Source organism: Hevea brasiliensis, chromosome 7 (genome assembly GCF_030052815.1).
Source record: "Hevea brasiliensis isolate MT/VB/25A 57/8 chromosome 7, ASM3005281v1, whole genome shotgun sequence".
In the NCBI taxonomy this organism is placed as follows: domain Eukaryota; kingdom Viridiplantae; phylum Streptophyta; class Magnoliopsida; order Malpighiales; family Euphorbiaceae; genus Hevea; species Hevea brasiliensis.
In genome coordinates this window covers 104,830,108-104,844,127 of record NC_079499.1, presented here as the reverse complement: position 1 = coordinate 104,844,127, position 14,020 = coordinate 104,830,108, and the positions used below count along the sequence as shown (strand labels likewise).

Genomic DNA, 14,020 nt, shown 5'->3' with positions numbered 1-14,020 from the left:
GGACGTGGCCATTACTAGACTATGTCTACCGCTTTTGTAATAATAATAATAATAATTTTATGATATTCAACAATTCAATAATTTTATAATTTTTCCCATTACATATGTAGGGGAATGTTTGGATGATATTCAACCATTTTATGATTTTGATAGCTTTTGTAAATTCAATTTATTATTAGATTAATTGAATTATTATATAATTCATTCTCTTTAAAAATATTTACTATATACATTTAATATATTATATTAAATTTAAAGAAAATATTACTCGAATTATAATTTAATTCATTTTAATTTGGTATAAGTATCATATTATTTTATACATCAAAATGACTAATCAAATTAATGTTACAATCTAACCCTTTATATTTATCTTTTTATGTTTATATTTTTCCCCTATTCAGGATTTATAACCCCAACATATTACAGTTTCATGATTAAAAATTAAGGTATAATAATTTTTTTCCCATGTCTTTCATTTTCGTTCTCAAAGCTAAAATCAAGTCCAACCTATTTCAGGGAAGAAATTTTCATGACTCAGTCCTTTTTCATGAGCATAAAGGTCATTGCGTTTGCAGTGGCTCTGGGAACTATTGACAGGACGAAATTTCACGTCGAGTACACAAGGAGGACTAAGACGAAGTCGAATGACACGGTGCGTAAATCAAAATTAGACTTAATTTACTTTTCATATTTCATAATTTTTTTTTAATTGCATTATTTATTTTTTAAAATAAATTTTATTTATATTTTTTAATTTATTTAAAATTCTAAAATATTACTCTTATTTGGTTTAAGTTTTTAAATATATTTCTTATTTAAATTAAGACTTTTTAATTCATTCTCACTTAAATTAAATTTTAAACTTTATAATACTCTATATATTTTCATTATGTACAAGGGTTCTTTTTTCATAAAATTACATTTCACGCTACATGTTGCATCAACGAATCAGTCATTGCCATGAATTTTATGAGTCGGTTTGGTGAATTGCATTTTGAATTCTTTCATATATATATATATATATAGATAGATAGATAGATAAAGAGCATATGCGATGGGATGAGAGCAATTGGAGTTTGATTTCATTAAATATATTTTAAAAATATTTTCATAATAAATATATTAAAATAAATTTTATTTATATTTTTTAATTTATTTAAAATTCTAAAATATTATTCTTATTTTAAATTTTTAAATATATTTCTTATTTAAATTAATACTTTTTAATTCATCCTCATTTAAATTAAAATTTAAAATTTTATAATACTCAATATATTTTCATTATGTACAAAGGTTCTTTTTTCATAAAATTATATTTACTTTATTTTATCCTTAAAATGTTAATTAAATCTTATTTAATTTTAAAAATTTAATTTTCTCACTACATATTGCATCAACAAATCAGTCATTGCCATGATTGTTATGAGTCGGTTTGGTGAATTGTATATTGAATTCTTTCATATATATATATATATATATATATATATATATATATATATATATATAGATAAAGAGCATATGCGATGGGATGAGAGCAATTGGAGTTTGATTTCATTAAATATATTTTAAAAATATTTTCATAATAAATATATTAAACTAACGAGGAGAAGCGAGTGATTAAACTTATTGATGAAAACAATTTTTTAGAATATAATGACTTACAGCTCCAAAGAATTTCTTTTTCTTGAAAAAAAACACATACATCAACACGGATTTTTTTAAAATATATATATATATAATAATAAAAATGAAAATAAATAATCTACTATTAATACAAAAATCAAAATTATTAGGAAGAGACTTCGTGCCCCCAACTCCTTTATAAAAGGATCTCCATCCCACAATGTCCAAAAAAAAAAAAAAAGCTTAGAATATTACGTCTTTAATTTTTTTTTTTTCAAGTTAAATGCTTTTCTATTATTTACCACACATGGTGATTCACATTTATTATTTTAATGTTAAAACTTAAAAGTTATGTATTGATATTTGCTAGGTATGATTTAAAATCCTAATTAATGGCTTTTTTTAAAATAAATTATTTATAAAAAAAAATAATTAAATTTTCATATTATTATATTTAATTTTTATTTCTTTTAAAATAAATTTTTTTAAGTTAAAATAAATTGAATTTTTTAATTTTAAAAATTAAATGAATTGAATTGAATTCTTATAAAATTTTACTTTTTAAAAAAGGATTATATGATTTGTAGAAATTTTTTTTAAAAATTTCAGTGAAAGAAATATCAATAGATAATTTTTTTTTTTTTACGTAAATACTAAACAAAAAGAGATATAGGGACAGGTTAACAATGGAAAGTCCAACGATAAAAAATCTAATGATGAAAATTTTTGCTGGTAATCCGTCACTAATCATGACATTAGCAACAAAATTTAGCTGTACCTAATTTCATCGTTAATTTCAATAAAAAAATAATGGCATAATCAAAATTTATTGATATTTAAGTATTATTAAATTAAAACTTGTTGATGGAAATTATTTTCTATATGCTGACCAATTATAAAATAAGAGATAATTTTCAGTTTAAAATGACTTAGATTTTCTTTAATATCTACAAATATAAAAATCAAATTTAATTTTTAATTAGTTATATATGTAAAATAAAATCTCAACCATTCATTCATTAATTTTTTAAAGGTTGAATCGGAGTCGTATTACTCTTCTTGTCGGCCAATGGCCATAACTTCCACACAAACACGACACGAATTACAAAAGCTGAAGAATATGATGAGATGATGAAACTAAACGTTTGTCGTGATCACAAGCAGTGGAAATCACTAGTGCTTTTTTTTCAAAATTTTTTTGATAATTACTGTTGAGAGCATTTTGGATTAGTTTTTGTACACCAAATTTAAATCTCCATTCCTCGTCCGACGATCTTAAAAGCACACTCTCTTACATTGACATGATAAACTTACCTTGTCTTCAAATAATTTCTTGAAGTTTCTTAAAATCTCAAATAATTTCTATGCTGAAAAGGAACTACCATACATGCTTCCTTGAAGTTTCTGATGATCCCACTTGATAAAGATGCAGACAATCTCTTAGAAAATATGTTGCCATTTTATCTCTACCGGCTATTACAATAATTCTTCATGGTTAATCTACATTATTCAATTCCAGTTATTTCAGAATCCTCAATCTATCATTGGCAATGTTACAGGGGTAGAAAACAAGACTAGATTCCCCCCATTACCTGGATTCAATGGCATAAGTTTCTGAGCCTCTTAAGAATGATCCGCGCCACCATACCTGGAATGCTTTGCTGAGATTGCGGCATTCAGTCCCATGCTTGGAGAAACACCTGAACCATTCCATAAACAATGTTTACTGTTGCTTCCGAGGAAGTGTTAGGAGCATCTGACCCATGGCTTCTTCCTATGCCTTCATGTCCAACCCCTTTTTGCATCTCTGCAACCAACCAAAATCTGATAGCATTGGATGAAACCATGCCTGGAGAAGCCCCATTCTTGCCTCTGAGCGGCAATGCAATTTTCTGGTGCCCATTGCAATTAATAGTGCTGCAGAGATCCTGCTAAGCTCGTATCTGATCATTGGAGATGTAGTCTCATGCATTTTAAGCAGTTCCCCTTGATCTGCCCACATATCCACAAATTCCTGGCCCATCTGCTGATCAAGAAGGATTTCTAGCAACCAGTTGATGTTATCAACTTGTCGGGAGATGCGTTCAAGCAATGGTTTACCTGTTTCTCTTTTTGTTGCCTTCCGATTGGGTGAAGTGTTGGAGGCCTCCTCCAAAAGGGTGACTAGTGAACTTAGACAGGACAGACAAACAATATAGAGATCCTCATTACTAAGTTCAGGTTGGTCCTTCTCATAGATTGAGCTTTTGCAAAAAAGATCCTTAACTAGTGGCTTTTGTTCGTTTCTTGCATTGGCATATGTACAGGTGGCGATAGACCAAACTAGTTGTCTAGATAAATTTTGTTGGAATTTTACTGAGTTACGTAAGTAGAGTCTAGCCAAAATGTCTTGAGTTGCTGTCTCCTCAAATTTGAACACTGAAAACAGAACCCTGAGTTTTTCCTCTTCTTCTTCAGACCAAGGAACAGCCTCAAGTTATTTCAAACAGGACAATACGCCTTTGGTAAACATGATGCCAACAGATACCTAGAATAGTTTCAAAATAACTTGTTAGATGAATAAACACAATTACCAATAAAATACGAAACTCTTTAATATATGGCACAACACTAAATTTAAGTTACTATAAATTTAAGTTCCTATTAGTTATAATTTTGATCATTTTTCTATGCCACAAATAAAGGGCCCTTCTGGTATTCATTCTGATCTAGCTTTTGTCAAATTTTTTTTTTAATTATTATTAAAACATGTTTGTTTTTGTTACTTGATGTCTTGAAGAGAAAAGTGATGCATGCATTTAATATCATCATTTAGGAGTAATTTTTGCACATAATTTACCCTTGTTCATAGCCATTATTATAGATATTAGTATATATTTAGTCAATTTTACAATTTTCACATTTCTTAGTTTAATTTTTAAAATTTATTTGTTTTGTAGGGTAAATTTGGAGAAATTTGATGTATTTTGATCAGAGTAGCCATTTGGAGGAGATTAAAGTCGAATTGCAAAAATTTTGAAGTTGAGTAAAAAAATGGCCGAGAGCGACACAACCTGCAGCACAACCGAATTAGCTTATGTCGCAAGTTGTGTCGATCGTCAGATATTCAGGTCGAGAGCTACACAACCCGCGACACAACCCACGACACAACTGACTCGACTTATGTCATTTTTACTGGAAATGGCTGACGTGGCATTTCCGTTACTCTGGCTTTTTACCTCACTTTCTCTGGAACCTTCCCCCTTTTTACCCATTCTAGGGCAGTCCCCTTACCTATATAAAGTCTCCTTTATCATTTTCTTTTCATAGAGAGCAAGGGAGGCATTTTTGGCAAGAATAGAAAGAGAGAAGGAGGGAGCACGGGATCCATTTATGCAGCAGCAGCAAGGAGCACGTTTCTGCACTTTTCTGCAGCAGATTCTTCTGCATTTTTCTGGGTTTTTCTATTCCTTAACTTAGATTTTCATTATTTCTTCATTTATACATTTGGGTTTGTCTTGAAACTATGATTAGTGAGTAGTTATTTGAGATTCTAGAGATGGGTTTGTAAATGTTGCTTTGTATTGTGGTTTTGAACTGATTTAGCCATTTAAATGAGGTTTGTTATATTTTGATTTATTGCTTGTGAACTTGTTGCCTTGCTTGATGAATGGGCCCTCATTAAATTAAGCTTTAATCCTTAATAGATGGACTGAAAAGTGAATATTAGAGATAGATAATCTTGCAATAAACTTGGTTTTCTTGGTGTTAGAGATAAGCTAAGAGAATTAAGGGGACTTTCCAAAATCAATTAGAGCATTAATTGGGTTTTTGTTAGGTTTGAAATACCGTGAAAACATGGTTTGATTTAATGAAAACCAACTTTGAGATGCTTGAAAAAGGTTTCAAAAATTTAAGAATTGATTTCCCTCAAAATTGCAATTCTCATGTGTTTGGCTAAATTAGGGATAAACCACATGCAAACAATATTGAAAAATCCAATCTCTAGAATCACTTTAATTTTTATTGAATTTAGATTTAATTCCTCCAAAATTTATAAATAGCAATTTCAATTTAAATCTTGGTAATCTAGTTTAATTAATTTAGTTAATTGTTTGATTTAGCTTAAATTCCTCAAATACCAATTTTAATTTCAAATTTCATTTTATATCTTTAAATTTTGTCATTCTAATTAGTTTATATTTTTATTTCCAATTTAAGCACAATTCCCTGTGGGATCGATATCATTTTTTTTAAAACTATACTACTGTGGCCCGTGCACTTGCGGAACACACCACATCAAGTTTTTAGCGCCGTTGCCGGGAATTGTTTGTTTTTAAGTTGGATTTTAATTGTTTTAAGCTAATTAGAATTTTTATTTTCTTTTATTTTCACTACTGTTCCTTGTGTTTTTCAGGTACTTTTCTTGTATATGAGACGATCGAAAAGCACAAGTGATACTGAATTGTTGTTCAATCCTGAAATTGAAAAATTCTGTCGAGCCAACAAAAAGGAATACAAGAGAAGAAAGGAAGCAGAAAAAGAAGAACAACAAAGATTTGAGCAAGAGGAATTAATAGAAAATATAGAGAATCAAAATAGAGCTATTGGTGGAAACAATGGAGGAAATGAGCAAAATAGGCAAAATGAAGTGGTTAATCAAAATGATCCTCAAAGAAGATCCATGTTAGACTATGCTTTTCCTAGATGTGCAGATGTGAGAGATAACAGACCTATCGTTGGAGCTAATCAGTTTGAGTTAAAGATTAGTCTCATTCAAATGGTTCAGAATTCACAATTTGGAGGTAGTCCACTTGAAAATCCTCATTCTCATTTGAAGAAATTTTTGATGATATGTGGTACACAAAGACAACCTGGAGTTTCAGATGAAGTTATTCGGCTCACCTTATTTCCATTCTCTCTTCGGGATTCAGCATTGGAGTGGTATGACTCACTTCCACAAGCTATTATAGCTACTTGGGAGCAGTTATCTCAAGCTTTTCTATCTTAATTTTTCCCACCTGGGAAGACCACTCATTTGAGGAATTTGATGGTAGCTTTTAAGCCAAGGGATGATGAAACTTTGTATGAATCTTGGATGAGATTTAAGGAGCTTGAAAGGCAATGTCCTCATAATGAAATACCGAAATGGATGATTGTTCAGAATTTCTACACCAGAGTTACTCCAGCCATAAGAAACACAATTGATTCACAAGCAGGAGGAGATTTCATGAGAATGACAAGTGAAGAATGCTATGATCTATTAGAGAAGATTGCTCATAATACCCATTTGGGGGGAAATCCTAGAGCACTTGAGCCAAAGAAGGCTGGGATTTATGAACTTGACTCAGTTAGCTACATGAATGCAAGATTTGATCAGTTGACTCAGCTTCTTAGTGATTTTTGCACAAAGGCAACAACCTCAACTCCTACAACTATGCAACAAGTTGCCTACATAGATGGAACTCAAAGTTGTGGAGTTGATTATTCTTTTTGTGGTGATGATTATTTGCAAGAACAAGCTGCTTATGCAGGAGGTTATCAACAGAAACCAACGGGAAATGCTTACTCTAATGTGAACAACTCAACATGGAGACCACAAGCAACTTTTGCTCAACAAGGCCAAAGCTCAAATTATGCTCATAACCAGCAGTTTATGCAGCAAAATAGACCTCAATTTCAGCCTCAATTTCAGCCCACAAGGCAGCCACCACCGAGATATCAAGCAAGAGCACAACAATCCCTTCCACCTCATGAACCGAAGCCAACCTTGGAAAGCATGATGGAGAAATTTTTTGCTGAACAAAGCAAGATGAATAGCAAATTGGAGGAAGAAATGCAACACATGAGACAAACCATGGATCAATTACAAGTCCACAATCGCATGTTGGAGACTCAATTGGCGCAACAAGCAAGCTCATCAGGAAGCAAATCCTATAGGAAATTACCTAGCCAACCACAAAACCCTCATGAACAATGTAAGGTTGTGACCTTGAGAAGTGGTAAGAAAGTTGGTCAAGAGAGTGAAAACAAGAGAGAAGAAAAAGAGAGCACAAAAGAAGAAAATTCAGTTGAGAGCAAGAAAAATGAAAAAGAAGAAGAAAGCAAAAGTGAGCAAGATGAGGGAGAGAAACCATACATCCCACCTGAACCTTACAAGCCCACCCTTCCCTATCCTCAAAGATTCATCAAGCATAAGCTAGACAAACAATTTCGCAAGTTCCTTGAAGTGCTGAAAAAGTTGTATATCAATGTGCCATTCACTGAGGCACTATCCCAAATGCCAAGTTATGCCAAGTTTTTGAAGGAGATTCTTTCCAACAAGAGAAGGCTAGAAGATTATGACACCATCAATTTGGGAGAGCAATGCAGTGCTATAATTCAGAAGAAGTTACCTCCCAAACTCAAAGATCCGGGTGTGTTTTCCATTCCTTGCATATTGGTAATAATTGTGTGGCAAATGCCTTATGTGACCTTGGAGCTAGTGTCAGCCTAATGCCACTTTCAATATATGAGAAGTTGAATATGGGAGAGTTGAAGCCCACAAACATGTATCTTTCATTGGCTGACCGTTCAATTAAATATCCGGAAGGCATTCTTGAAAATGTGCCTATCAAGGTTGGGAAATTCTACATTCCGGTAGACTTTGTCATTTTAGATATGGAAGAAGACACAAAAGTTCCTATCTTATTGGGAAGACCCTTTTTGGCAACAGCTGGTGCATTAATTGATGTAAAGGGTGAGAAATTGACACTTAGAGTGGGAGATGATCAAATGATATTCAACATCAATCCAGCCATGAAAAGGAAATATGAAGAAGTTGAGTCTTGTTTGCGGGTAGACATTATTGATGAGATTGTTCAAGAGCATTTCAGAAAAAGCTATCCACAAGACCCACTTGAAAATTGCTTAGTCCATGGTGGGAGCATTGATGATGACAATCATAACATAGCTGCTTTTGCACAACACTTGGAGAGCTCTCCACCACATCCTGAAGCCACAATTTTTCAGCTTGAATAAGTGCAAAATTTGGAGATCAAATCACCATCATTAAAGGTAGAGGATGCCCCAAAGGTAGATCTTAAACCTCTTCCTTCCAACCTCAGGTATGCTTTTCTTGGACCCAATGAAACATATCCTGTTATAATTAATGCATGTTTGACTGATATTGAGATTGACAAATTGTTGAGAGTTTTGAGAGAATATAGAAGAGTTTTGGGTTATGCAATTGATGATATAAAGGGAATTAGCCCAACAGTTTGTATGCATAGGATTTTCCTTGAGCCAAATAGTAAACCTTCCATTGAACACCAAAGAAGATTGAATCCTACAATGAAGGATGTTGTGAAAAAGGAAATCCTAAAATTACTAGCTGTTGGAATTATTTACCCTATTTCTGACAGTGAGTGGGTTAGTCCTGTGCATGTTGTACCAAAAAAAGGTGGGGTGACAGTTGTTAAAAATGAGAATAATGAATTGATACCCACTAGAACTGTTACAGGTTGGAGAATGTGCATAGACTATAGGAAGTTGAACAATGCTACAAGAAAAGACCATTTTCCCCTTCCTTTTATGGATCAAATGTTAGAGAGATTAGCCAAGAATTCTTTCTTTTGTTACTTAGATGGATATTCTGGTTTCTTTCAAATTCCAATACATCCTGATGACCAAGAAAAAACTACCTTTACATGTCCCTATGGCACCTTTGCCTATCGAAGGATGCCATTCGGATTGTGTAATGCGCCTGGTACATTTCAAAGGTGCATGATGGCCATTTATTCTGATTTTATTGAAGAAATTATGGAGGTCTTCATGGATGACTTTTCAGTTTATGGCACTAATTTTGATTCATGCTTGACTAATTTGTCTAAAATCTTGCAGAGATGTGCTGATAATGATTTGGTGTTGAATTGGGAGAAATGCCACTTTATGGTCCAAGAAGGGATCGTTCTAGGGCATTTGATCTCAAATAGGGGAATTGAAGTGGATAGAGCTAAAATAGAAATTATTGAAAAAATGCCCCCTCCAACCACTGTCAAAGGAGTGCGGAGTTTTCTTGGACATGCCGGGTTTTACCGGCGATTTATTCAGGATTTTTCTAAACTTGCTAAACCCTTAACAAATCTTTTGAATCATGATGTTAAATTTGATTTTAATCAAGATTGTATGGTTGCTTTTTGCAGGTTGAAGACGGCCTTAACAACAGCTCCTATCATGCAACCCCCGGATTGGACTTTGCCATTCGAAATCATGTGTGATGCAAGCGAGTTTGCTGTTGGAGCTGTCCTTGGCCAGCGAAAAGATAGGAAACCTTATGCCATTTACTATGCAAGCCGAACCCTTGATGAAGCTCAAGTTAATTATGCCACAACTGAAAAGGAGTTCCTTGCGGTAGTATTTGCACTCAATAAATTTCGTTCTTATTTGGTCAACTCAAAGGTAATTGTTTTCACTGATCATGCAGCAATAAGGTATCTAATAAGCAAGAAAGAGGCTAAATCTAGGTTGATTAGATGGATTTTGTTACTTCAAGAATTTGATTTGGAAATAAGAGATAAAAAAGGTGTTGAGAATGTGGTGGCTGATCACCTTTCTAGGATAAAAGCTGAAAATAAAGATGATGATATTGTGCCAATTGACGAGTTTTTCATGAATGAGCAGTTGTATGTGTTGAATTCTGCACTTCCATGGTTTGCTAACATTGTGAATTTCTTGTCTTGTGGTGTCTTGCCACCTGATTTATCTTGGCAGCAAAAGAAAAGATTTTTGCATGATGTCAAATTTTATTCTTGGGAAGAACCTCTTTTGTTTAGGAGATGTAATGATGGAATAATTAGGAGATGTATACCAGAGGAAGAAATAAATGATGTTGTTTACCATTGTCATTCCTCTGAATATGGTGGTCATTTTAGTGTCTCAAAAACTGTTGAAAAGGTCTTGACATCAGGTTTCTATTGGCCTAATATGTTTAAACATGTGAGAGACTTTGTAAGCAAGTGTGATAGGTGCCAAAGGGTAGGCAACATTTCCAAGAGAGATGAGATGCCCCAACAATCCATATTAGAAGTTGAATTGTTTGATGTGTGGGGAATTGATTTCATGGGGCCATTTCCATCTTCTTATGGGAATAAATATATCTTGGTAGGGGTGGACTATGTATCTAAATGGGTAGAAGCTATTGCTACACCTACCAATGATGCAAAAGTTGTGGTGAAATTTTTAAAAAAATTTGTTTTAACTAGATTTGGTGCCCCACGTGCCATAATCAGTGATGGTGGTAGCCATTTTTGCAACCACCAATTTGAAAAATTGATGAGAAAGTATGGGGTAAAGCATAGGATTGCCACACCATATCACCCTCAAACAAATGGCCAAGTAGAAATCACAAATAGAGAAATCAAGCAAATCTTGGAGAAAACTGTCAATAAGTCCAGAAAAGATTGGTCCCTTAAATTAGATGACACTCTTTGGGCATATAGAACAGCATTTAAAACCCCCATAGGAACTACACCTTATAGGTTAGTTTTTGGAAAATCATGCCATTTGCCCGTAGAGTTAGAACATAAAGCTTATTGGGCCATAAGAGCAATCAATTTTGATTTACAAGCTGCTGGACATAAAAGACTTTTGCAACTTGATGAGTTAGAAGAATTGAGACTTGATGCTTATGAAAATGCTAGGATCTACAAAGAAAGAACTAAAAAATGGCATGATAAGCATATCAAGAAAAAGGACTTTAAAGAAGGAGATTTAGTTCTCTTATACAATTCAAGGTTGAAATTTTTTCCAGGAAAACTAAAATCAAGGTGGTCCGGTCCATTCAAAATTATAAAAGTTTTCCCTCATGGTGCTGTGGAAATCTTTGGTGAAAAATCGGGTAATTTCAAGGTAAATGGACAAAGGTTGAGGCATTATTCAGTTGGTGAGCCAATTGAGAAAATAGCAACTTGCTATCTTTCTCATTCTCCATAAAAATCTTGAGTGAGTATGGTTAAGCTAAAGACCTAAACTTAGCATTTTTGTGCATAACTCCCAAATTTTTCATTGATTCTTTATTTCTTTCATATATATATTTGTTTTAAGTTTTTCCATACTCCTTATTCAGAATTTAACATTGTTCTACTTTCTTTGTGCAGATGGGATGCAATGCATTGCAAGCAAATGAGCAATAAAAAATTTTTTTTTTTAGCTTTAAATTTTAGCTTTAAAATTTTAGTTTTAAATTTGTTCACTTATAATTTTCATCTTTCTTTTGTTGAGTATTTGCTGGTGATTTTTGCTGGATTCATTGCCCTTTTGGTTAATTTCAAGAGAAAATTTTTCCAAATTTTGACATCTTGGATTAAAAGGAAAATTATTTGAATTTGGATATGTGAATTGGTGCTTTGAAAAATTATTTTTTATGAGTATTTGATGAACATGACAAATTAAACAATTAGAATTCATGTTATGAGGGTTTAATCATTTGAAATCTAATCTGTTTCAATTTTTTAGGTGCTATGAAATTTGGTCAAATTTGGGCAGCAGATTGCACAACCTGCGACATAACCGGGTTTGCTTGTGTCACCGCTTATGTTCACTAGGCACACTTTTGGGCAGATTGTTGCACAACCTGCGACATAACCGGGTTTGCTTGTGTCATCGCTTATGTTCGCTGGGCATACTTTTGGGCAGATTGTTGCACAACTTCCGACACAACCCCCCTATCCTTATGTTCTAACTTGTGTCGCTTGTTTATTTTGCAGGATAAAAACTTCCTTCGCCAGAATGGGCCAGCAGCAAACCCAAAGACCTAAAAACCGTACCCCATAAGCCCAAGCCCGAAATTAAACCTAAAACCCAACCGACTAACCTACTAACCTCCCGTAGCCCAACCGACTAAAACCCAAAACCTACACCCAAGCCCACAACCCAAACCTAAAGCCCCTAACCCACTAACTTCTTCTTCCTCTCGACATCACCCCCGACACAACCCTCCCCTCCCGTCGTAACTTTCATCCTCACCGTCGCCTCCACCACCCACCATTCTTCCCATATTTCTCCTTTTCCGATCACGCCCCTCCATTTCGCCATGTCCGACTCCCCACTATCCTTCGAAAACTCACCTCCCCACTCCTCACAGCTGCCGCAGCCCCAAGGCACCCCACCCATGAACGCCAACCCATCGCCGGCCCATTTTGGTGATGCCACGATCGCCACATTCAAGAAGAAAAAGGCGAAAAACATTAAGCCACACAAATCAATGGGCGACGTTAAGAGAAAGCGACTCGAACCGGCCACACAACAAACCCCAATCCCGCCTCCAATGCCGGCCGCACCTGCTGTCTGACGTGGCATCCCGAAGTCGGCGGTCAAGCGCCCCGGTACATCTAAAGGTAACTTTGCATTCCCTTCCACTTTGCCTGCTGCCACACACTGGGTATTACCTACTGCCGACATGAAGAAAAATAAGGCAAGAGTTGTAGCTCGACAAATGGTTCAAACTCGGTATTTGGATGTGTCTACACTTAAATCCTTGAAGTTATATGATGAAATGCAGACTCTGTTAGATGCTTTAGGTTGGGTGCGATTTGCACATAAACAGGAACTGGTTTACCCCATTTTAGTGCAGGAATTTATGGCCTCCCTGTCCACTAATGAGCATAAAATTGCCTTGGATAATGACTTGACAATCCATTTTAGATGCCTTGGTCAAGATAGGGTGCTGTCTATGGATAATTTTCACCATATATTTGGCTTTCCACCTGATGGTCTGTTCAAAATACCTGCTAGCCAAAGGGACTATAATGTGTATGAATTTTGGTAGCGAATTGCACCTTCAGCAGGTACCTTCAAACCGGGACACAGTAAGGCCTCCAAGATTGAGAATCATGCCTTGAGATTACTTCAACGACTAATTGCAAATACAATTTTAGGCAGAGGATCTAGTGTTGGCACAATGTCACAGTATGATCTATTCTTTTTGTGGTGTGCAAAAACTGGCAAAAAAGCTTCCCCTGGTTATTATTTTTGCCGACATGTGATCCGCCAGACTACTAGGGGTACTGGTAACATTGTATTTGGAGGTTTGGTCACACCCATTGCACATTATTTTGGCTTTAATCCTCAAATGCACAAGTGTCCTGCTCTTCCAACTGGTTTGTTATTTTTGGATGGACCTAATTTGGCCAACCAAAAATTTTGTATCAAAAATGAGGCTACCAAGCTGTATGAGATTCCTGCACTAACAGAACCACCACCTGGTTCTCCCACTGCAATTAGCTCCTCCTCGACACGGCGACCATTTGAGCAGCCTTTTACACAACCTTCAAGCCGAGCTCCACCAGCTGCTCAACCTGCTTCATCAACAGCTTCTGGACCATCCATAGCTACTCTTTTGACATTCATGGAGAATCTCAGTGATGAGATCTATTCT

The 14,020-nt window shown here is 34.6% G+C and overlaps 1 pseudogene; it reads right to left on the bottom strand.

Moving 5' to 3' along the window:
• Positions 1 to 3,043: 3,043 nt before the first annotated feature.
• LOC131181433 (BTB/POZ domain-containing protein At2g13690-like) lies at positions 3,044 to 13,044 on the bottom strand (annotated as a pseudogene).
• Positions 13,045 to 14,020: the final 976 nt, after the last annotated feature.